The following is a 21,252-nucleotide window of genomic DNA, read 5'->3' as shown; positions in this document are numbered from 1 at the left end:
TCTTTGGTTCAATTTGCTCTGTATAATAACCAAATTTGTACACCTTCAGCAAGAATCACGCAGAATGCTAGCATCTGCTTATGCCTCTTCAAATGGATAACGTGCATGTACACTGTAGCGAGGCTCATAAACGAGGCTCATAAACGAATGACATCGCCAAGCATGACATTATACTACAAAATGTATACAATCCACTGTTCTGCCAATGCATTCAGAAAACCTCCTAGGCCAGTAGAATACTTGTCATAGGTTGTAGAACATCAGTTACATTCAGTGTACTGCCATGCGCTAGATGCTGCTCGAGGTAGCTCCGCTCGATGCAGGAAGGTTAAAAAAATGGATGCCTTCTGTGAGGTTCGAACTCACGATCCGACGTTTACGAGACCAGTGCTCTACCACTGAGCTAAGAAGGCAGCAGCTTTGCATTTGTGAGCTATCCCTGAATTCTCACTTCATCATACTGATTTTTGCAGCCCTCATTATACTACAAAATACATACAATCCATTGTTCTGCCAATGCATTCAGAAAAAATCCTAGGCCAGTAGAATACTTGTCATAGGTTGTAGAACATCCGTTACATTCGGTGTACTGCCATGTGTTAGATGCTGCTCGAGGTAGCTCCACTCGTTGTAGGAAGGTTAAAAAAATGGATGCTTTCTGTGAGGTACGAACTCACCACCCCCGGTTTACGAGACCAGTGCTCTACCCTTAGCTAAGAAGGAGGATGCTTTGCATTTGTAAGCTATCCCCGAATTCCCACTTCATCATACTGAATCTTGCAGCCCCCGACCACATAACGGACTTGGCGCACAGCCGCTGCTGGGGGTGTCCACATTGCCGTTTTCCAAATCTCTCGACTGTTTCGCCCTTACGATCGACGACGAACGTCTGACCACCAAAAGTTTGCGGACTTCAAGATCTCGACCTAGTGCACAGCTTGTGGGATAGCGTGGCTCGACTGCGAAATGCGCCTTTCGGCATCTCTCTCTGGCTACAGTTTGCTGTTGTCCACAGTGGCAATGACGTTGCCCATGGGCCTTCATGTAAGGCGACTGCACGTCGCTCGGCCAACAGCAGCCTACTGCAGACCGACACTTAAGAGCCACGAAATAGAAATCGACATCGAGAAACAGGCCTTGTCATATGGCACTCGCGACGTGTACGCTGAAATTGAATGTAAATAATACGTCTTTTGTAGTGGGCGTCGCTCTACTGCAGTGTCACACATGGCGAATAAAACAGAAAACAGTAGAACGTCTGTGTAGGGCCATGTTTTTACCTACAGTGTCACCTGGCTGAATGTGTATAAGCATCTGTGGCATCACTCCTTCGCAGCCAAATAGCCACATTAGCTGCGTATCTCTAACAAAGTTGACGTATGTCCTCACCTGGGTGACGGTTAAAACGATTTCGCCCCCGGGTGGGCTCGAACCACCAACCTTTCGGTTAACAGCCGAACGCGCTAGCCAATTGCGTCACGGAGGCAGTGACTTTGGCTCTCTTTATCTGTATAATAACCAAATTCGTACACCTTCAGCAGGAATCACGCAGAATGCTAGCAACTGCTTATGCCTCTTCACATGGATAACGTGTATGTACACTGTACCGAGGCTCATAAACGATTGACATCGCCAAGCATGACATTATACTACAGTCCACTGTTCTGCCAATGCATTCAGAATACCTCCAAGGCCAGTAGAATACTTGTCATAGGTTGTAGAACATCCGTTACATTCAGTGTACTGCCATGTGTTAGATGCTGCTCGAGGTAGCTCCGCTCGATGCAGGAAGGTTAAAGAAATGGATGCCTTCTGTGAGGTTCTAACTCACGACCTCTGGTTTACGAGACCAGCGCTCTACCACTGAGCTAAGAATGCGGCAGCTTGACATTTGCGAGCTATCACCGAATTCTCACTTCATCATACTGAAACTTGCAGCCCTCATTATACTACAAAATACATACAATCCACTGTTCTGCCAATGCATTCAGAAAAAATCCTAGGCCAGTAGAATACTTGTCATAGGTTGTAGAACATCCGTTACATTCAGTGTACTGCCATGTGTTAGATGCTGTTCGAGGTAGCTCCACTCGTTGTAGGAAGGTTAAATAAATGGATGCTTTCTGTGAGGTACGAACTCACGACCCCTGGTTTACGAGACCAGTGCTCTACCCTTAGCTAAGAAGGAGGCAGCTTTGCATTTGTAAGCTATCCCCGAATTCCCACTTCATCATACTGAATCTTGCAGCCCTCGACCACATAACGGACTTGGCGCACAGCCGCTGCTGGGGGTGTCCACATTGCCGTTTTCCAAATCTCTCGACTGTTTCGCCCTTACGATCGACGACGAACGTCTGGCCACCAAATGTTTGCGGACTGCAAGATCTTGACCTAGTGCACAGCTTGTGGGATAGCTTGGCTCGACTGCGAAATGCGCCTTTCGGCTCCTCTCTCTGGCTACAGTTTGCTGTTGTCCACAGTGGCAATGACGTTGCCCATGGGGCTTTATGTAAGGCGACTCCACGTCGCTCGGCCAACAGCAGCCTACTGCAGACCGACACTTAAGAGCCACGAAATACAAATCGACATCGAGAGACAGGCCCTGTCATATGGCACTCGCGACGTGTACGTTGAAATTGAATGTAAATAATACGTCTTTTGTAGTGGGCGTCGCTCTACTGCAGTGTCACACATGGCGAATAAAACGGAAAACAGTAGAACGTCTGTGTAGGGCCATGTTTTTACCTACAGTGTCACCTGGCTGAATGTGTATAAGCATCTGTGGCATCACTCCTTCGCAGCCAAATTGCCACACTAGCTGTGTATCTCTAACAAAGTTGACGTATGTCCTCACCTGGGTGACGGTTAAAACAATTTTGCCCGCAGGTGGGCGCGAACCACCAACCTTTCGGTTAACAGCCGAACGCGCTAGCCAATTGCGCCACGGAGGCCGTGACTTTGGCTCTCTTTATCTGTATAATAACCAAATTCGTACACCTTCAGCAAGAATCACGCAGAATGCTAGCATCTGCTTATGCCTCTTCACATGGATAACGTGCATGTACACTGTAGCGAGGCTCATAAACGAGGCTCATATACGAATGACATCGCCAAGCATGACATTATACTACAAAATGCATACAATCCACTGTTCTGCCAATGCATTCAGAAAACCTCCGAGGCCAGTAGAATACTTGTCATAGGTTGTAGAACATCCGTTACATTCAGTGTACTGCCATGTGTTAGATGCTGCTCGAGGTAGCTCCGCTCGATGCAGGAAGGTTAAAGAAATGGATGCCTTCTGTGAGGTTCGAACTCACGACCCCTGGTTTACGAGACCAGTGCTCTACCACTGAGCTAAGAAGGCGGCAGCTTGACATTTGCGAGCTATCACCGAATTCTCACTTCATCATACTGAAACTTGCAGCCCTCATTATACTACAAAATACATACAATCCACTGTTCTGAAAATGCATTCAGAAAAAATCCTAGGCCAGTAGAATACTTGTCATAGGTTGTAGAACATCCGTTACATTCAGTGTACTGCCATGTGTTAGATGCTGCTAGAGGTAGCTCCACTCGTTGTAGGAAGGTTAAAAAAATTGATGCTTTCTGTGAGGTACGAACACACGAGCCCTTTTTACGAGACCAGTGCTCTACCCTTAGCTAAGAAGGAGGCAGCTTTGCATCTGTAAGCTATCACCGAATTCTCACTTCATCATACTGAAACTTGCAGCCCTCATTATACTACAAAATACATAGAATCCACTGTTCTGCCAATGCATTCAGAAAAAATCCTAGGCCAGTAGAATACTTGTCATAGGTTGTAGAACATCCGTTACATTCAGTGTACTGCCATGTGTTAGATGCTGCTCGAGGTAGCTCCACTCGTTGTAGGAAGGTTAAAAAAATGGATGCTTTCTGTGAGGTACGAACTCACGTGCCCTTTTAACGAGACCAGTGCTCTACCCTTAGCTAAGAAGGAGGCAGCTTTGCATTTGTAAGCTATCCCCGAATTCCCACTCCATCATACTGAATCTTGCAGCCCTCGACAACATAATGGACTTGGCCCACAGCCGCTGCTGGGGGTGTCCACATTGCCGTGGGATAGCGTGGCTCGACTGCGAAATGCGCCTTTCGGCTCCTCTCTCTGGCTACAGTTTGCTGTTGTCTACAGTGGCAATGACGTTGCCCATGGGGCTTTATGTAAGGCGACTCCACGTCGCTCGGCCAACAGCAGCCTACTGCAGACCGACACTTACGAGCCACGAAATACAAATCGACATCGAGAGACAGGCCCTGTCATATGGCACTCGCGACGTGTACGCTGAAATTGAATGTAAATAATACGTCTTTTGTAGTGGGCGTCGCTCTACTGCAGTGTCACACATGGCGAATAAAACGGAAAACAGTAGAACGTCTGTGTAGCGCCATGTTTTTACCTACAGTGTCACCTGGCTGAATGTGTATAAGCATCTGTGGCATCACTCCTTCGCAGCCAAATAGCCACACTAGCTGCGTATCTCTAACAAAGTTGACGTATGTCCTCACCTGGGTGACGGTTAAAACGATTTCGCCCCCGGGGGGGCTCGAACCACCAACCTTTTGGTTAACAGCCGAACGCGCTAACCAATTGCGTCACGGAGGCCGTGACTTTCTCTCTCTTTATCTGTATAATAAGCATATTCGTACACCTTCAGCAGGAATCACGCAGAATGCTAGCATCTGCTTATGCCTCTTCACATGGATAACGTGTATGTACACTGTACCGAGGCTCATAAACGAATGACATCGCCAAGCATGACATTATACTACAAAATGCATACAGTCCACTGTTCTGCCAATGCATTCAGAAAACCTCCTAGGCCAGTAGAATACTTGTCATAGGTTGTAGAACATCCGTTACATTCAGTGTACTGCCATGTGTTAGATGCTGCTCGAGGTAGCTCCGCTCGATGCAGGAAGGTTAAAAAAATGGATGCCTTCTGTGAGGTTCGAACTCACGACCCCTGGTTTACGAGACCAGTGCTCTACCACTGAGCTAAGTAGGCGGCAGATTGACACTTGCGAGCTATCACCGAATTCTCACTTCATCTAACTGAATCTTGCAGCCCTCATTATACTACAAAATACATACAATCCACTGTTCTGCCAATGCATTCAGAAAAAATCCTAGGCCAGTAGAATACTTGTCATAGGTTGTAGAACATCCGTTACATTCAGTGTACTGCCATGTGTTAGATGCTGCTCGAGGTAGCTCCGCTCGTTGTAGGAAGGTTAAAAAATGGATGCTTTCTGTGAGGTACGAACTCACCACCCCCGGTTTACGAGACCAGTGCTCTACCCTTAGTTAAGAAGGAGGCAGCTTTGCATTTGTAAGCTATCCCCGAATTCCCACTTCATCATACTGAATCTTGCAGCCCTCGACCACATAACGGACTTGGCGCACAGCCGCTGCTGGGGATGTCCACATTGCCGTTTTCCAAGTCTCTCGACTGTTTCGCCCTTACGATCGACGACGAACGTCTGGCCACCAAACGTTTGCGGACTGCAAGATCTTGACCTAGTGCACAGCTTGTGGAATAGCGTGGCTCGACTGCGAAATGCGCCTTTCGGCTCCTCTCTCTGGCTACAGTTTGCTGTTGTCCACAGTGGCAATGACGTTGCCCATGGGGCTTCATGTAAGGCGACTGAACGTCGCTCGGCCAACAGCAGCCTACTGCAGACCGACACTTAAGAGACACAAAATACAAATCGACATCGAGAGACACGCCCTGCCATATGGCACTCGCGACGTGTACGCTGAAATTGAATGTAAATAATACGTCTTTTGTAGTGGGCGTCGCTCTACTGCAGTGTCACACATGGCGAATAAAACGGAAAACAGTAGAACGTCTGTGTAGGGCCATGTCTTTACCTACAGTGTCACCTGGCTGAATGTGTATAAGCATCTGTGGCATCACTCCTTCGCAGCCAAATTGCCACACTAGCTGTGTATCTCTAACAAAGTTGACGTATGTCCTCACCTGGGTGACGGTTAAAACGATTTCGTCCCCGGGTGGGCGCGAACCACCAACCTTTCGGTTAACAGCTGAACGCGCTAGCCAATTGCGCCACGGAGGCCGTGACTTCGGCTCACTTAGTTCTGTATAATAACCAAATTCGTACACCTTCAGCAAGAATCACGCAGAATGCTAGCATCTGCTTATGCCTCTTCACATGGAAAACGTGCATGTACAGTGTAGCGAGGCTCATAAACGAATGACATCGCCAAGCATGACATTATACTACAAAATGCATACAATCCACTGTTCTGCTAATGCATTCAGAAAACCTCCTAGGCCAGTAGAATACTTGTCATAGGTTGTAGAACATCCGTTACATTCAGTGTACTGCCATGTGTTAGATGCTGCTCGAGGTAGCTCCGCTCGATGCAGGAAGGTTAAAAAAATGGATGCCTTCTGTGAGGTTCGAACTCACGACCCCACGTTTACGAGACCAGTGCTCTACCACTGAGCTAAGAAGGCGGCAGCTTGACATCTGCGAGCTATCACCGAATTCTCACTTCATCATACTGAAACTTGCAGCCCTCATTATACTACAAAATACATACAATCCACTGTTCTGCCAATGCATTCAGAAAAAATCCTAGGCCAGTAGAATACTTGTCATAGGTTGTAGAACATCCGTTACATTCAGTGTACTGCCATGTGTTAGATGCTGCTCGAGGTAGCTCCGCTCGTTGTAGGAAGGTTAAAAAATGGATGCTTTCTCTGAGGTACGAACTCACGACCCCTGGTTTACGAGACCAGTGCTCTACCCTTAGTTAAGAAGGAGGCAGCTTTGCATTTGTAAGCTATCCCCGAATTCCCACTTCATCATACTGAATCTTGCAGCCCTCGACCACATAACGGACTTGGCGCACAGCCGCTGCTGGGGATGTCCACATTGCCGTTTTCCAAGTCTCTCAACTGTTTCGCCCTTACGATCGACGACGAACGTCTGGCCACCAAAAGTTTGCGGACTGCAAGATCTTGACCTAGTGCACAGCTTGTGGGATAGCGTGGCTCGACTGAGAAATGCGCCTTTCGGCTCCTCTCTCTGGCTACAGTTTGCTGTTGTCCACAGTGGCAATGACGTTGCCCATGGGGCTTCATGTAAGGCGACTGCACGTCGCTCGGCCAACAGCAGCCTACTGCAGACCGACACTTAAGAGACACAAAATACAAATCGACATCGAGAGACAGGCCCTGTCATATGGCACTCGCGACGTGTACGCTGAAATTGAATGTAAATAATACGTCTTTTGTAGTGGCGTCGCTCTACTGCAGTGTCACACATGGCGAATAAAACGGAAAACAGTAGAACGTCTGTGTAGGGCCATGTCTTTACCTACAGTGTCACCTGGCTGAATGTGTATAAGCATCTGTGGCATCCCTCCTTCGCAGCCAAATTGCCACACTAGCTGTGTATCTCTAACAAAGTTGACGTATGTCCTCACCTGGGTGACGGTTAAAACGATTTCGTCCCCGTGTGGCCGCGAACCACCAACCTTTCGGTTAACAGCCGAACGCGCTAGCCAATTGCGCCACGGAGGCCGTGACTTCGGCTCACTTAGTTCTGTATAATAACCAAATTCGTACACCTTCAGCAAGAATCACGCAGAATGCTAGCATCTGCTTATGCCTCTTCACATGGAAAACGTGCATGTACACTGTAGCGCGGCTCATAAACGAATGACATCGCCAAGCATGACATTATACTACAAAATGCGTACAATCCACTGTTCTGCTAATGCATTCAGAAGACCTCCTAGGCCAGTAGAATACTTGCCATAGGTTGTAGAACATCCGTTACATTCAGTGTACTGCCATGTGTTAGATGCTGCTCGAGGTAGCTCCGCTCGATGCAGGAAGGTTAAAAAAATGGATGCCTTCTGTGAGGTTCGAACTCACGACCCCACGTTTATGAGACCAGTGCTCTACCACTAAGCTAAGAAGGCGGCAGCTTTGCATTTGTGAGCTATCCCTGAATTCTCACTTCATCTAACTGAATCTTGCAGCCCTCATTATACTACAAATACATACAATCCACTGCTCTGCCAATGCATTCAGAAAAAATCCTAGGCCAGTAGAATACTTGTCATAGGTTGTAGAACATCCGTTACATTCAGTGTACTGCCATGTGTTAGATGCTGCTCGAGGTAGCTCCGCTCGTTGTAGGAAGTTTAAAAAATGGATGCTTTCTGTGAGGTACGAACTCACCACCCCCGGTTTACGAGACCAGTGCTCTACCCTTAGTTAAGAAGGAGGCAGCTTTGCATTTGTAAGCTATCCCCGAATTCCCACTTCATCATACTGAATCTTGCAGCCCTCGACCACATAACGGACTTGGCCCACAGCCGCTGCTGGGGATGTCCACATTGCCGTTTTCCAAGTCTCTCGACTGTTTCGCCCTTACGATCGACGACGAACGTCTGGCCACCAAAAGTTTGCGGACTGCAAGATCTTGACCTAGTGCACAGCTTCTGGGATAGCGTGGCACGACTGCGAAAAGCGCCTTTCGGCTCCTCTCTCTGGCTACAGTTTGCTGTTGTCCACAGTGGCAATGACGTTGCCCATGGGGCTTCATGTAAGGCGACCGCACCTCGCTCGGCCAACAGCAGCCTACTGCAGACCGACACTTAAGAGACACAAAATACAAATCGACATCGAGAGACAGGCCCTGTCATATGGCACTCGCGACGTGTACGCTTAAATTGAATGTAAATAATACGTCTTTTGTAGTGGGCGTCGCTCTACTGCAGTGTCACACATGGCGAATAAAACGGAAAACAGTAGAACGTCTGTGTAGGGCCATGTCTTTACCTACAGTGTCACCTGGCTGAATGTGTATAAGCATCTGTGGCATCACTCCTTCGCAGCCAAATTGCCACACTAGCTGTGTATCTCTAACAAAGTTGACGTATGTCCTCACCTGGGTGACGGTTAAAACGATTTCGTCCCCGGGTGGGCGCGAACCACCAACCTTTCGGTTAACAGCTGAACGCGCTAGCCAATTGCGCCACGGAGGCCGTGACTTCGGCTCACTTAGTTCTGTATAATAACCAAATTCGTACACCTTCAGCAAGAATCACGCAGAATGCTAGCATCTGCTTATGCCTCTTCACATGGAAAACGTGCATGTACAGTGTAGCGAGGCTCATAAACGAATGACATCGCCAAGCATGACATTATACTACAAAATGCATACAATCCACTGTTCTGCTAATGCATTCAGAAAACCTCCTAGGCCAGTAGAATACTTGTCATAGGTTGTAGAACATCCGTTACATTCAGTGTACTGCCATGTGTTAGATGCTGCTCGAGGTAGCTCCGCTCGATGCAGGAAGGTTAAAAAAATGGATGCCTTCTGTGAGGTTCGAACTCACGACCCCACGTTTACGAGACCAGTGCTCTACCACTGAGCTAAGAAGGCGGCAGCTTGACATCTGCGAGCTATCACCGAATTCTCACTTCAAAAAACTGAAACTTGCAGCCCTCATTATACTACAAAATACATACAATCCACTGTTCTGCCAATGCATTCAGAAAAAATCCTAGGCCAGTAGAATACTTGTCATAGGTTGTAGAACATCCGTTACATTCAGTGTACTGCCATGTGTTAGATGCTGCTCGAGGTAGCTCCGCTCGTTGTAGGAAGGTTAAAAAATGGATGCTTTCTCTGAGGTACGAACTCACGACCCCTGGTTTACGAGACCAGTGCTCTACCCTTAGTTAAGAAGGAGGCAGCTTTGCATTTGTAAGCTATCCCCGAATTCCCACTTCATCATACTGAATCTTGCAGCCCTCGACCACATAACGGACTTGGCGCACAGCCGCTGCTGGGGATGTCCACATTGCCGTTTTCCAAGTCTCTCAACTGTTTCGCCCTTACGATCGACGACGAACGTCTGGCCACCAAAAGTTTGCGGACTGCAAGATCTTGACCTAGTGCACAGCTTGTGGGATAGCGTGGCTCGACTGAGAAATGCGCCTTTCGGCTCCTCTCTCTGGCTACAGTTTGCTGTTGTCCACAGTGGCAATGACGTTGCCCATGGGGCTTCATGTAAGGCGACTGCACGTCGCTCGGCCAACAGCAGCCTACTGCAGACCGACACTTAAGAGACACAAAATACAAATCGACATCGAGAGACAGGCCCTGTCATATGGCACTCGCGACGTGTACGCTGAAATTGAATGTAAATAATACGTCTTTTGTAGTGGCGTCGCTCTACTGCAGTGTCACACATGGCGAATAAAACGGAAAACAGTAGAACGTCTGTGTAGGGCCATGTCTTTACCTACAGTGTCACCTGGCTGAATGTGTATAAGCATCTGTGGCATCCCTCCTTCGCAGCCAAATTGCCACACTAGCTGTGTATCTCTAACAAAGTTGACGTATGTCCTCACCTGGGTGACGGTTAAAACGATTTCGTCCCCGTGTGGGCGCGAACCACCAACCTTTCGGTTAACAGCCGAACGCGCTAGCCAATTGCGCCACGGAGGCCGTGACTTCGGCTCACTTAGTTCTGTATAATAACCAAATTCGTACACCTTCAGCAAGAATCACGCAGAATGCTAGCATCTGCTTATGCCTCTTCACATGGAAAACGTGCATGTACACTGTAGCGCGGCTCATAAACGAATGACATCGCCAAGCATGACATTATACTACAAAATGCGTACAATCCACTGTTCTGCTAATGCATTCAGAAGACCTCCTAGGCCAGTAGAATACTTGCCATAGGTTGTAGAACATCCGTTACATTCAGTGTACTGCCATGTGTTAGATGCTGCTCGAGGTAGCTCCGCTCGATGCAGGAAGGTTAAAAAAATGGATGCCTTCTGTGAGGTTCGAACTCACGACCCCACGTTTATGAGACCAGTGCTCTACCACTAAGCTAAGAAGGCGGCAGCTTTGCATTTGTGAGCTATCCCTGAATTCTCACTTGATCATACTGAATCTTGCAGCCCTCATTATACTACAAAATACATACAATCCACTGTTCTGCCAATGCATTCAGAAAAAATCCTAGGCCAGTAGAATACTTGTCATAGGTTGTAGAACATCCGTTACATTCAGTGTACTGCCATGTGTTAGATGCTGCTCGAGGTAGCTCCGCTCGTTGTAGGAAGGTTAAAAAATGGATGCTTTCTGTGAGGTACGAACTCACCACCCCCGGTTTACGAGACCAGTACTCTACCCTTAGTTAAGAAGGAGGCAGCTTTGCATTTGTAAGCTATCCCCGAATTCCCACTTCATCATACTGAATCTTGCAGCCCTCGACCACATAACGGACTTGGCGCACAGCCGCTGCTGGGGATGTCCACATTGCCGTTTTCCAAGTCTCTCGACTGTTTCGCCCTTACGATCGACGACGAACGTCTGGCCACCAAAAGTTTGCGGACTGCAAGATCTTGACCTAGTGCACAGCTTCTGGGATAGCGTGGCACGACTGCGAAAAGCGCCTTTCGGCTCCTCTCTCTGGCTACAGTTTGCTGTTGTCCACAGTGGCAATGACGTTGCCCATGGGGCTTCATGTAAGGCGACCGCACCTCGCTCGGCCAACAGCAGCCTACTGCAGACCGACACTTAAGAGACACAAAATACAAATCGACATCGAGAGACAGGCCCTGTCATATGGCACTCGCGACGTGTACGCTGAAATTGAATGTAAATAATACGTCTTTTGTAGTGGGCGTCGCTCTACTGCAGTGTCACACATGGCGAATAAAGCGGAAAACAGTAGTACGTCTGTGTAGGGCCATGTTTTTACCTACAGTGTCACCTGGCTGAATGTGTATAAGCATCTGTGGCATCACTCCTTCGCAGCCAAATTGCCACACTAGCTGTGTATCTCTAACAAAGTTGACGTATGTCCTCATCTGGGTGACGGTTAAAACGATTTCGCCCGCGGGTGGGCGCGAACCACAAACCCTTTCATTTAACAGCATAACGCGCTAGCCGTTTGCGCCACGGAGGCCGTGACTTTGGCTCTCTTTGCTCTGTATAATACCCAAATTCGTACACCTTCAGCAGGAATCACGCAGAATGCTAGCATCTGCTTATGCCTCTTCACATGCATAACGTGTATGTACCCTGTACCGAGGCTCATAAACGAATGACATCGCCAAGCATGACATTATACTCCAAAATGCATACAATCCATTGTTCTGCCAATGCATTCAGAAAACCTCCTAGGCCAGTAGAATACTTGTCATAGGTTGTAGAACATCCGTTACATTCAGTGTACTGCCATGTGTTAGATGCTGCTCGAGGTAGCTCCGCTCGATGCAGGAAGCTTAAAAAAATGAATGCCTTCTGTGAGGTTCGAACTCACGAGCCCTTCTTACGAGACCAGTGCTCTACCACTGAGCTAAGAAGGCGGCAGCTTGGCATTTGCGATCTATCACCGAATTCTCACTTCATCATACTGAAACTTGCAGCCCTCATTATACTCCAAAATACATACAATCCACTGTTCTGCCAATGCATTCAGAAAAAATCCTAGGCCAGTAGAATACTTGTCATAGGTTGTAGAAAATCCGTTACATTCAGTGTACTGCCATGTGTTAGATGCTGCTCGAGGTAGCTCCACACGTTGTAGGAAGGTTAAAAAAATAGATGCTTTCTGTGAGGTACGAACTCACGACCCCTGGTTTACGAGACCAGTGCTCTACCCTTAGCTAAGAAGGAGGCAGCTTTGCATTTGTAAGCTATCCCCGAATTCCCACTTCATCATACTGAATCTTGCAACCCTCGACCACATAACGGACTTGGCTCACAGCCGCTGCTGGGGGTGTCCACATTGCCGTTTTCCTAATCTCTCGACTGTTTCACCCTTACGATCGACGACGAACGTCTGGCCACCAAAAGTTTGCGGACTGCAAGATCTTGACCTAGTGCACAGCTTCTGGGATAGCGTGGCTCGACTGCGAAATGCGCCTTTCGGCTCCTCTCTCTGGCTACAGTTTGCTGTTGTCCACAGTGGCAATGACGTTGCCCATGGGGCTTCATGTAAGGCGACCGCACGTCGCTCGGCCAACAGCAGCCTACTGCAGACCGACACTTAAGAGACACAAAATACAAATCGACATCGAGAGACAGGCCCTGTCATATGGCACTCGCGACGTGTACGCTGAAATTGAATGTAAATAATACGTCTTTTGTAGAGGGCGTCGCTCTACTGCAGTGTCACACATGGCGAATAAAACGGAAAACAGTAGAACGTCTGTGTAGGGCCATGTCTTTACCTACAGTGTCACCTGGCTGAATGTGTATAAGCATCTGTGGCATCACTCCTTCGCAGCCAAATTGCCACACTAGCTGTGTATCTCTAACAAAGTTGACGTATGTCCTCATCTGGGTGACGGTTCAAACGATTTCGCCCGCGGGTGGGCGCGAACCACAAACCCTTTCATTTAACAGCCTAACGCGCTAGCCAATTGCGCCACGGAGGCCGTGACTTTGGCTCTCTTTGCTCTGTATAATAACCAAATTCGTACACCTTCAGCAGGAATCACGCAGAATGCTAGCATCTGCTTATGCCTCTTCACATGCATAACGTGTATGTACACTGTACCGAGGCTCATAAACGAATGACATCGCCAAGCATGACATTATACTCCAAAATGCATACAATCCATTGTTCTGCCAATGCATTCAGAAAACCTCCTAGGCCAGTAGAATACTTGTCATAGGTTGTAGAACATCCGTTACATTCAGTGTACTGCCATGTGTTAGATGCTGCTCGAGGTAGCTCCGCTCGATGCAGGAAGCTTAAAAAAATGAATGCCTTCTGTGAGGTTCGAACTCACGAGCCCTTCTTACGAGACCAGTGCTCTACCACTGAGCTAAGAAGGCGGCAGCTTGGCATTTGCGATCTATCACCGAATTCTCACTTCATCATACTGAAACTTGCAGCCCTCATTATACTCCAAAATACATACAATCCACTGTTCTGCCAATGCATTCAGAAAAAATCCTAGGCCAGTAGAATACTTGTCATAGGTTGTAGAAAATCCGTTACATTCAGTGTACTGCCATGTGTTAGATGCTGCTCGAGGTAGCTCCACTCGTTGTAGGAAGGTTAAAAAAATGGATGCTTTCTGTGAGGTACGAACTCACGACCCCTGGTTTACGAGACCAGTGCTCTACCCTTAGCTAAGAAGGAGGCAGCTTTGCATTTGTAAGCTATCCCCGAATTCCCACTTCATCATACTGAATCTTGCAACCCTCGACCACATAACGGACTTGGCTCACAGCCGCTGCTGGGGGTGTCCACATTGCCGTTTTCGTAATCTCTCGACTGTTTCACCCTTACGATCGACGACGAACGTCTGGCCACCAAAAGTTTGCGGACTGCAAGATCTTGACCTAGTGCACAGCTTCTGGGATAGCGTGGCTCGACTGCGAAATGCGCCTTTCGGCTCCTCTCTCTGGCTACAGTTTGCTGTTGTCCACAGTGGCAATGACGTTGCCCATGGGGCTTCATGTAAGGCGACCGCACGTCGCTCGGCCAACAGCAGCCTACTGCAGACCGACACTTAAGAGACACAAAATACAAATCGACATCGAGAGACAGGCCCTGTCATATGGCACTCGCGACGTGTACGCTGAAATTGAATGTAAATAATACGTCTTTTGTAGTGGGCGTCGCTCTACTGCAGTGTCACACATGGCGAATAAAACGGAAAACAGTAGAACGTCTGTGTAGGGCCATGTTTTTACCTACAGTGTCACCTGGCTGAATGTGTATAAGCATCTGTGGCATCACTCCTTCGCAGCCAAATTGCCACACTAGCTGTGTATCTCTAACAAAGTTGACGTATGTCCTCATCTGGGTGACGGTTCAAACGATTTCGCCCGCGGGTGGGCGCGAACCACAAACCCTTTCATTTAACAGCCTAACGCGCTAGCCAATTGCGCCACGGAGGCCGTGACTTTGGCTCTCTTTGCTCTGTATAATAACCAAATTCGTACACCTTCAGCAGGAATCACGCAGAATGCTAGCATCTGCTTATGCCTCTTCACATGCATAACGTGTATGTACACTGTACCGAGGCTCATAAACGAATGACATCGCCAAGCATGACATTATACTACAAAATGCATACAATCCATTGTTCTGCCAATGCATTCAGAAAACCTCCTAGGCCAGTAGAATACTTGTCATAGATTGTAGAACATCCGTTACATTCAGTGTACTGCCATGTGTTAGATGCTGCTCGAGGTAGCTCCGCTCGATGCAGGAAGGTTAAAAAAATGGATGCCTTCTGTGAGGTTCGAACTCACGACCCCACGTTTATGAGACCAGTGCTCTACCACTAAGCTAAGAAGGCGGCAGCTTTGCATTTGTGAGCTATCCCTGAATTCTCACTTGATCATACTGAATCTTGCAACCCTCATTATACTACAAAATACATACAATCCACTGTTCTGCCAATGCATTCAGAAAAAATCCTAGGCCAGTAGAATACTTGTCATAGGTTGTAGAACATCCGTTACATTCAGTGTACTGCCATGTGTTAGATGCTGCTCGAGGTAGCTCCGCTCGTTGTAGGAAGGTTAAAAAATGGATGCTTTCTGTGAGGTACGAACTCACCACCCCCGGTTTACGAGACCAGTACTCTACCCTTAGTTAAGAAGGAGGCAGCTTTGCATTTGTAAGCTATCCCCGAATTCCCACTTCATCATACTGAATCTTGCAGCCCTCGACCACATAACGGACTTGGCGCACAGCCGCTGCTGGGGATGTCCACATTGCCGTTTTCCAAGTCTCTCGACTGTTTCGCCCTTACGATCGACGACGAACGTCTGGCCACCAAAAGTTTGCGGACTGCAAGATCTTGACCTAGTGCACAGCTTCTGGGATAGCGTGGCTCGACTGCGAAATGCGCCTTTCGGCTCCTCTCTCTGGCTACAGTTTGCTGTTGTCCACAGTGGCAATGACGTTGCCCATGGGGCTTCATGTAAGGCGACCGCACCTCGCTCGGCCAACAGCAGCCTACTGCAGACCGACACTTAAGAGACACAAAATACAAATCGACATCGAGAGACACGCCCTGTCATATGGCACTCGCGACGTGTACGCTGAAATTGAATGTAAATAATACGTCTTTTGTAGTGGGCGTCGCTCTACTGCAGTGTCACACATGGCGAATAAAGCGGAAAACAGTAGTACGTCTGTGTAGGGCCATGTTTTTACCTACAGTGTCACCTGGCTGAATGTGTATAAGCATCTGTGGCATCACTCCTTCGCAGTCAAATTGCCACACTAGCTGTGTATCTCTAACAAATTTGACGTATGTCCTCATCTGGGTGACGGTTAAAACGATTTCGCCCGCGGGTGGGCGCGAACCACAAACCCTTTCATTTAACAGACTAACGCGCTAGCCAATTGCGCCACGGAGGCCGTGACTTTGGCTCTCTTTGCTCTGTATAATAACCAAATTCGTACACCTTCAGCAGGAATCACGCAGAATGCTAGCATCTGCTTATGCCTCTTCACATGCATAACGTGTATGTACACTGTACCGAGGCTCATAAACGAATGACATCGCCAAGCATGACATTATACTACAAAATGCATACAATCCATTGTTCTGCCAATGCATTCAGAAAACCTCCTAGGCCAGTAGAATACTTGTCATAGATTGTAGAACATCCGTTACATTCAGTGTACTGCCATGTGTTAGATGCTGCTCGAGGTAGCTCCGCTCGATGCAGGAAGGTTAAAAAAATGGATGCCTTCTGTGAGGTTCGAACTCACGACCCCACGTTTATGAGACCAGTGCTCTACCACTAAGCTAAGAAGGCGGCAGCTTTGCATTTGTGAGCTATCCCTGAATTCTCACTTGATCATACTGAATCTTGCAGCCCTCATTATACTACAAAATACATACAATCCACTGTTCTGCCAATGCATTCAGAAAAAATCCTAGGCCAGTAGAATACTTGTCATAGGTTGTAGAACATTCGTTACATTCAGTGTACTGCCATGTGTTAGATGCTGCTCGAGGTAGCTCCGCTCGTTGTAGGAAGGTTAAAAAATGGATGCTTTCTGTGAGGTACGAACTCACCACCCCCGGTTTACGAGACCAGTACTCTACCCTTAGTTAAGAAGGAGGCAGCTTTGCATTTGTAAGCTATCCCCGAATTCCCACTTCATCATACTGAATCTTGCAGCCCTCGACCACATAACGGACTTGGCGCACAGCCGCTGCTGGGGATGTCCACATTGCCGTTTTCCAAGTCTCTCGACTGTTTCGCCCTTACGATCGACGACGAACGTCTGGCCACCAAAAGTTTGCGGACTGCAAGATCTTGACCTAGTGCACAGCTTGTGGAATAGCGTGGCTCGACTGCGAAATGCGCCTTTCGGCTCCTCTCTCTGGCTACAGTTTGCTGTTGTCCACAGTGGCAATGACGTTGCCCATGGGGCTTCATGTAAGGCGACCGCACGTCGCTCGGCCAACAGCAGCCTACTGCAGACCGACACTTAAGAGACACAAAATACAAATCGACATCGAGAGACAGGCCCTGTCATATGGCACTCGCGACGTGTACGCTGAAATTGAATGTAAATAATACGTCTTTTGTAGTGGGCGTCGCTATACTGCAGTGTCACACATGGCGAATAAAACGGAAAACAGTAGAACGTCTGTGTAGGGCCATGTTTTTACCTACAGTGTCACCTGGCTGAATGTGTATAAGCATCTGTGGCATCACTCCTTCGCAGCCAAATTGCCACACTAGCTGTGTATCTCTAACAAAGTTGACGTATGTCCTCATCTGGGTGACGGTTAAAACGATTTCGTCCCCAGGTGGGCGCGAACCACAAACCCTTTCATTTAACAGCCTAACGCGCTAGCCAATTGCGCCACGGAGGCCGTGACTTTGGCTCTCTTTGCTCTGTATAATAACCAAATTCGTACACCTTCAGCAGGAATCACGCAGAATGCTAGCATCTGCTTATGCCTCTTCACATGCATAACGTGTATGTACACTGTACCGAGGCTCATAAACGAATGACATCGCCAAGCATGACAGTATATTACAAAATGCATACAATCCATTGTTCTGCCAATGCATTCAGAAAACCTCCTAGGCCAGTAGAATACTTGTCATAGATTGTAGAACATCCGTTACATTCAGTGTACTGCCATGTGTTAGATGCTGCTCGAGGTAGCTCCGCTCGATGCAGGAAGGTTAAAAAAATGGATGCCTTCTGTGAGGTTCGAACTCACGACCCCACGTTTATGAGACCAGTGCTCTACCACTAAGCTAAGAAGGCGGCAGCTTTGCATTTGTGAGCTATCCCTGAATTCTCACTTGATCATACTGAATCTTGCAGCCCTCATTATACTACAAAATACATACAATCCACTGTTCTGCCAATGCATTCAGAAAAAATCCTAGGCCAGTAGAATACTTGTCATAGGTTGTAGAACATCCGTTACATTCAGTGTACTGCCATGTGTTAGATGCTGCTCGAGGTAGCTCCGCTCGTTGTAGGAAGGTTAAAAAATGGATGCTTTCTGTGAGGTACGAACTCACCACCCCCGGTTTACGAGACCAGTGCTCTACTCTTAGTTAAGAAGGAGGCAGCTTTGCATTTGTAAGCTATCCCCGAATTCCCACTTCATCATACTGAATCTTGCAGCCCTCGACCACATAACGGACTTGGCGCACAGCCGCTGCTGGGGATGTCCACATTGCCGTTTTCCAAGTCACTCGACTGTTTCGCCCTTACGATCGACGACGAACGTCTGGCCACCAAAAGTTTGCGGACTGCAAGATCTTGACCTAGTGCACAGCTTCTGGGATAGCGTGGCTCGACTGCGAAATGCGCCTTTCGGCTCCTCTCTCTGGCTACAGTTTGCTGTTGTCCACAGTGGCAATGACGTTGCCCATGGGGCTTCATGTAAGGCGACTGCACGTCGCTCGGCCAACGGCAGCCTACTGCAGACCAACACTTAAGAGACACAAAATACAAATCGACATCGAGAGACACGCCCTGTCATATGGCACTCGCGACGTGTACGCTGAAATTGAATGTAAATAATACGTCTTTTGTAGTGGGCGTCGCTCTACTGCAGTGTCACACATGGCGAATAAAACGGAAAACAGTAGAACGTCTGTGTAGGGCCATGTTTTTACCTACAGCGTCAGCTGGCTGAATGTGTATAAGCATCTGTGGCATCACTCCTTCGCAGCCAAATTGCCACACTAGCTGTGTATCTCTAACAAAGTTGACGTATGTCCTCATCTGGGTGACGGTTCAAACGATTTCGCCCGCGGGTGGGCGCGAACCCCCAACCTTTCGGTTAACAGCCGAACGCGCTAGCCAATTGCGCCACGGAGGCCGTGACTTTGGCTCACTTTGCTCTGTTTAATAACGAAATTCGTACACCTTCAGCAGGAATCACGCAGAATGCTAGCATCTGCTTATGCCTCTTCACATGGATAACGTGTATGTACACTGTACCGAGGCTCATAAACGAATGACATCGCCAAGCATGACATTATACTACAAAATGCATACAATCCACTGTTCTGCCAATGCATTCAGAAAACCTCCTAGGCCAGTAGAATACTTGTCATAGATTGTAGAACATCCGTTACATTCAGTGTACTGCCATGTGTTAGATGCTACTCGAGGTAGCTCCGCTCGATGCAGGAAGGTTAAAAGATGAATGCCTTCTGTGAGGTTCGAACTCACGAGCCCTTTTTACGAGACCAGTGCTCTACCACTGAGCTAAGAAGGCGGCAGCTTCACATTTGCGATCTATCACCGAATTCTCACTTTATCATACTGAAACTTGCAGCCCTCATTATACTACAAAATACATACTACAAAATACATACAATCCACTGTTCTGCCAATGCATTCAGAAAAAATCCTAGGCCAGTAGAATACTTGTCATAGGTTGTAGAACATCCGTTACATTCAGTGTACTGCCATGTGTGAGATGCTGCTCGAGGTAGCTCCGCTCGATGCAGGAAGGTTAAAAGATGAATGCCTTCTGTGAGGTTCGAACTCACGAGCCCTTTTTGTGGAATAGCGTGGCTCGCCTGCGAAATGCGCCTTTCGGCTCCTCTCTCTGGCTACAGTTTGCTGTTGTCCACAGTGGCAATGACGTTGCCCATGGGGCTTCATGTAAGGCGACCGCACGTCGCTCGGCCAACAGCAGCCTACTGCAGACCGACACTTAAGAGACACAAAATACAAATCGACATCGAGAGACAGGAAGGTTAAAACAATGGATGCTTTCTGTGAGGTACGAACTCACGACCCCTGTTTACGAGACCAGTGCTCTACCCTTAGCTAAGAAGGAGGCAGCTTTGCATTTGTAAGCTATCCCCGAATTCCCACTTCATCATACTGAATCTTGCAGCCCTCGACCACATAACGGACTTGGCGCACAGCCGCTGCTGGGGGTGTCCACATTGCCGTTTTCCTAATCTCTCGACTGTTTCGCCCTTACGATCGACGACGAACGTCTGGCCACCAAAAGTTTGCGGACTGCAAGATCTTGACCTAGTGCACAGCTTGTGGAATAGCGTGGCTCGCCTGCGAAATGCGCCTTTCGGCTCCTCTCTCTGGCTACAGTTTGCTGTTGTCCACAGTGGCAATGACGTTGCCCATGGGGCTTCATGTAAGGCGACCGCACGTCGCTCGGCCAACAGCAGCCTACTGCAGACCGACACTTAAGAGACACAAAATACAAATCGACATCGAGAGACAGGCCCTGTCATATGGCACTCGCGACGTGTACGCTGAAATTGAATGTAAATAATACGTCTTTTGTAGTGGGCGTCGCTCTACTGCAGTGTCACACATGACGAATAAAGCGGAAAACAGTAGAACGTCTGTGTAGGGCCATGTTTTTACCTACAGTGTCACCTGGCTGAATGTGTATAAGCATCTGTGGCATCACTCCTTCGCAGCCAAATTGCCACACTAGCTGTGTATCTCTAACAAAGTTGACGTATGTCCTCCCCTGGGTGACGGTTAAAACGATTTCGCCCGCGGGTGGGCGCGAACCACAAACCCTTTCATTTAACAGCCTAACGCGCTAGCCAATTGCGCCACGGAAGCCGTGACTTTGGCTCTCTATGCTCTGTATAATAACCAAATTCGTACACCTTCAGCAGGAATCACGCAGAATGCTAGCATCTGCTTATGCCTCTTCACATGCATAACGT

The 21,252-nt window shown here is 48.0% G+C and overlaps 18 non-coding genes across 18 annotated transcripts; all 18 read right to left on the bottom strand.

Annotated features, from left to right (window-relative positions):
* Positions 1 to 341: 341 nt before the first annotated feature.
* Positions 342 to 413, bottom strand: Trnat-cgu (transfer RNA threonine (anticodon CGU)). Its single transcript has one exon. It is a non-coding gene; the product is annotated as a tRNA-Thr (tRNA).
* Positions 414 to 1,412: 999 nt separating this feature from the next.
* Positions 1,413 to 1,486, bottom strand: Trnan-guu (transfer RNA asparagine (anticodon GUU)). Its single transcript has one exon. It is a non-coding gene; the product is annotated as a tRNA-Asn (tRNA).
* A 320-nt stretch (positions 1,487 to 1,806) lies between these two features.
* Trnat-cgu (transfer RNA threonine (anticodon CGU)) lies at positions 1,807 to 1,878 on the bottom strand. The gene has a single exon. It is a non-coding gene; the product is annotated as a tRNA-Thr (tRNA).
* Positions 1,879 to 2,877: 999 nt separating this feature from the next.
* On the bottom strand, positions 2,878 to 2,951 carry Trnan-guu (transfer RNA asparagine (anticodon GUU)). Its single transcript has one exon. It is a non-coding gene; the product is annotated as a tRNA-Asn (tRNA).
* A 344-nt stretch (positions 2,952 to 3,295) lies between these two features.
* On the bottom strand, positions 3,296 to 3,367 carry Trnat-cgu (transfer RNA threonine (anticodon CGU)). The gene has a single exon. It is a non-coding gene; the product is annotated as a tRNA-Thr (tRNA).
* A 1,207-nt stretch (positions 3,368 to 4,574) lies between these two features.
* On the bottom strand, positions 4,575 to 4,648 carry Trnan-guu (transfer RNA asparagine (anticodon GUU)). Its single transcript has one exon. It is a non-coding gene; the product is annotated as a tRNA-Asn (tRNA).
* Positions 4,649 to 4,979: 331 nt separating this feature from the next.
* Trnat-cgu (transfer RNA threonine (anticodon CGU)) lies at positions 4,980 to 5,051 on the bottom strand. The gene has a single exon. It is a non-coding gene; the product is annotated as a tRNA-Thr (tRNA).
* Positions 5,052 to 6,049: 998 nt separating this feature from the next.
* Positions 6,050 to 6,123, bottom strand: Trnan-guu (transfer RNA asparagine (anticodon GUU)). The gene has a single exon. It is a non-coding gene; the product is annotated as a tRNA-Asn (tRNA).
* A 332-nt stretch (positions 6,124 to 6,455) lies between these two features.
* Trnat-cgu (transfer RNA threonine (anticodon CGU)) lies at positions 6,456 to 6,527 on the bottom strand. The gene has a single exon. It is a non-coding gene; the product is annotated as a tRNA-Thr (tRNA).
* Positions 6,528 to 7,930: 1,403 nt separating this feature from the next.
* On the bottom strand, positions 7,931 to 8,002 carry Trnam-cau (transfer RNA methionine (anticodon CAU)). Its single transcript has one exon. It is a non-coding gene; the product is annotated as a tRNA-Met (tRNA).
* A 997-nt stretch (positions 8,003 to 8,999) lies between these two features.
* On the bottom strand, positions 9,000 to 9,073 carry Trnan-guu (transfer RNA asparagine (anticodon GUU)). The gene has a single exon. It is a non-coding gene; the product is annotated as a tRNA-Asn (tRNA).
* A 332-nt stretch (positions 9,074 to 9,405) lies between these two features.
* Positions 9,406 to 9,477, bottom strand: Trnat-cgu (transfer RNA threonine (anticodon CGU)). Its single transcript has one exon. It is a non-coding gene; the product is annotated as a tRNA-Thr (tRNA).
* Positions 9,478 to 10,474: 997 nt separating this feature from the next.
* On the bottom strand, positions 10,475 to 10,548 carry Trnan-guu (transfer RNA asparagine (anticodon GUU)). Its single transcript has one exon. It is a non-coding gene; the product is annotated as a tRNA-Asn (tRNA).
* Positions 10,549 to 10,880: 332 nt separating this feature from the next.
* Trnam-cau (transfer RNA methionine (anticodon CAU)) lies at positions 10,881 to 10,952 on the bottom strand. Its single transcript has one exon. It is a non-coding gene; the product is annotated as a tRNA-Met (tRNA).
* Positions 10,953 to 15,311: 4,359 nt separating this feature from the next.
* On the bottom strand, positions 15,312 to 15,383 carry Trnam-cau (transfer RNA methionine (anticodon CAU)). Its single transcript has one exon. It is a non-coding gene; the product is annotated as a tRNA-Met (tRNA).
* A 1,405-nt stretch (positions 15,384 to 16,788) lies between these two features.
* Positions 16,789 to 16,860, bottom strand: Trnam-cau (transfer RNA methionine (anticodon CAU)). The gene has a single exon. It is a non-coding gene; the product is annotated as a tRNA-Met (tRNA).
* A 1,405-nt stretch (positions 16,861 to 18,265) lies between these two features.
* On the bottom strand, positions 18,266 to 18,337 carry Trnam-cau (transfer RNA methionine (anticodon CAU)). Its single transcript has one exon. It is a non-coding gene; the product is annotated as a tRNA-Met (tRNA).
* Positions 18,338 to 19,740: 1,403 nt separating this feature from the next.
* On the bottom strand, positions 19,741 to 19,811 carry Trnat-cgu (transfer RNA threonine (anticodon CGU)). The gene has a single exon. It is a non-coding gene; the product is annotated as a tRNA-Thr (tRNA).
* Between the last annotated feature and the right edge of the window lie 1,441 nt (positions 19,812 to 21,252).

This window comes from Schistocerca gregaria, chromosome 5, assembly GCF_023897955.1.
Source record: "Schistocerca gregaria isolate iqSchGreg1 chromosome 5, iqSchGreg1.2, whole genome shotgun sequence".
Lineage (NCBI taxonomy): Eukaryota > Metazoa > Arthropoda > Insecta > Orthoptera > Acrididae > Schistocerca > Schistocerca gregaria.
Note: the sequence above shows the minus strand (reverse complement) of the source record. Positions and strands in the feature narration are given on the sequence as shown.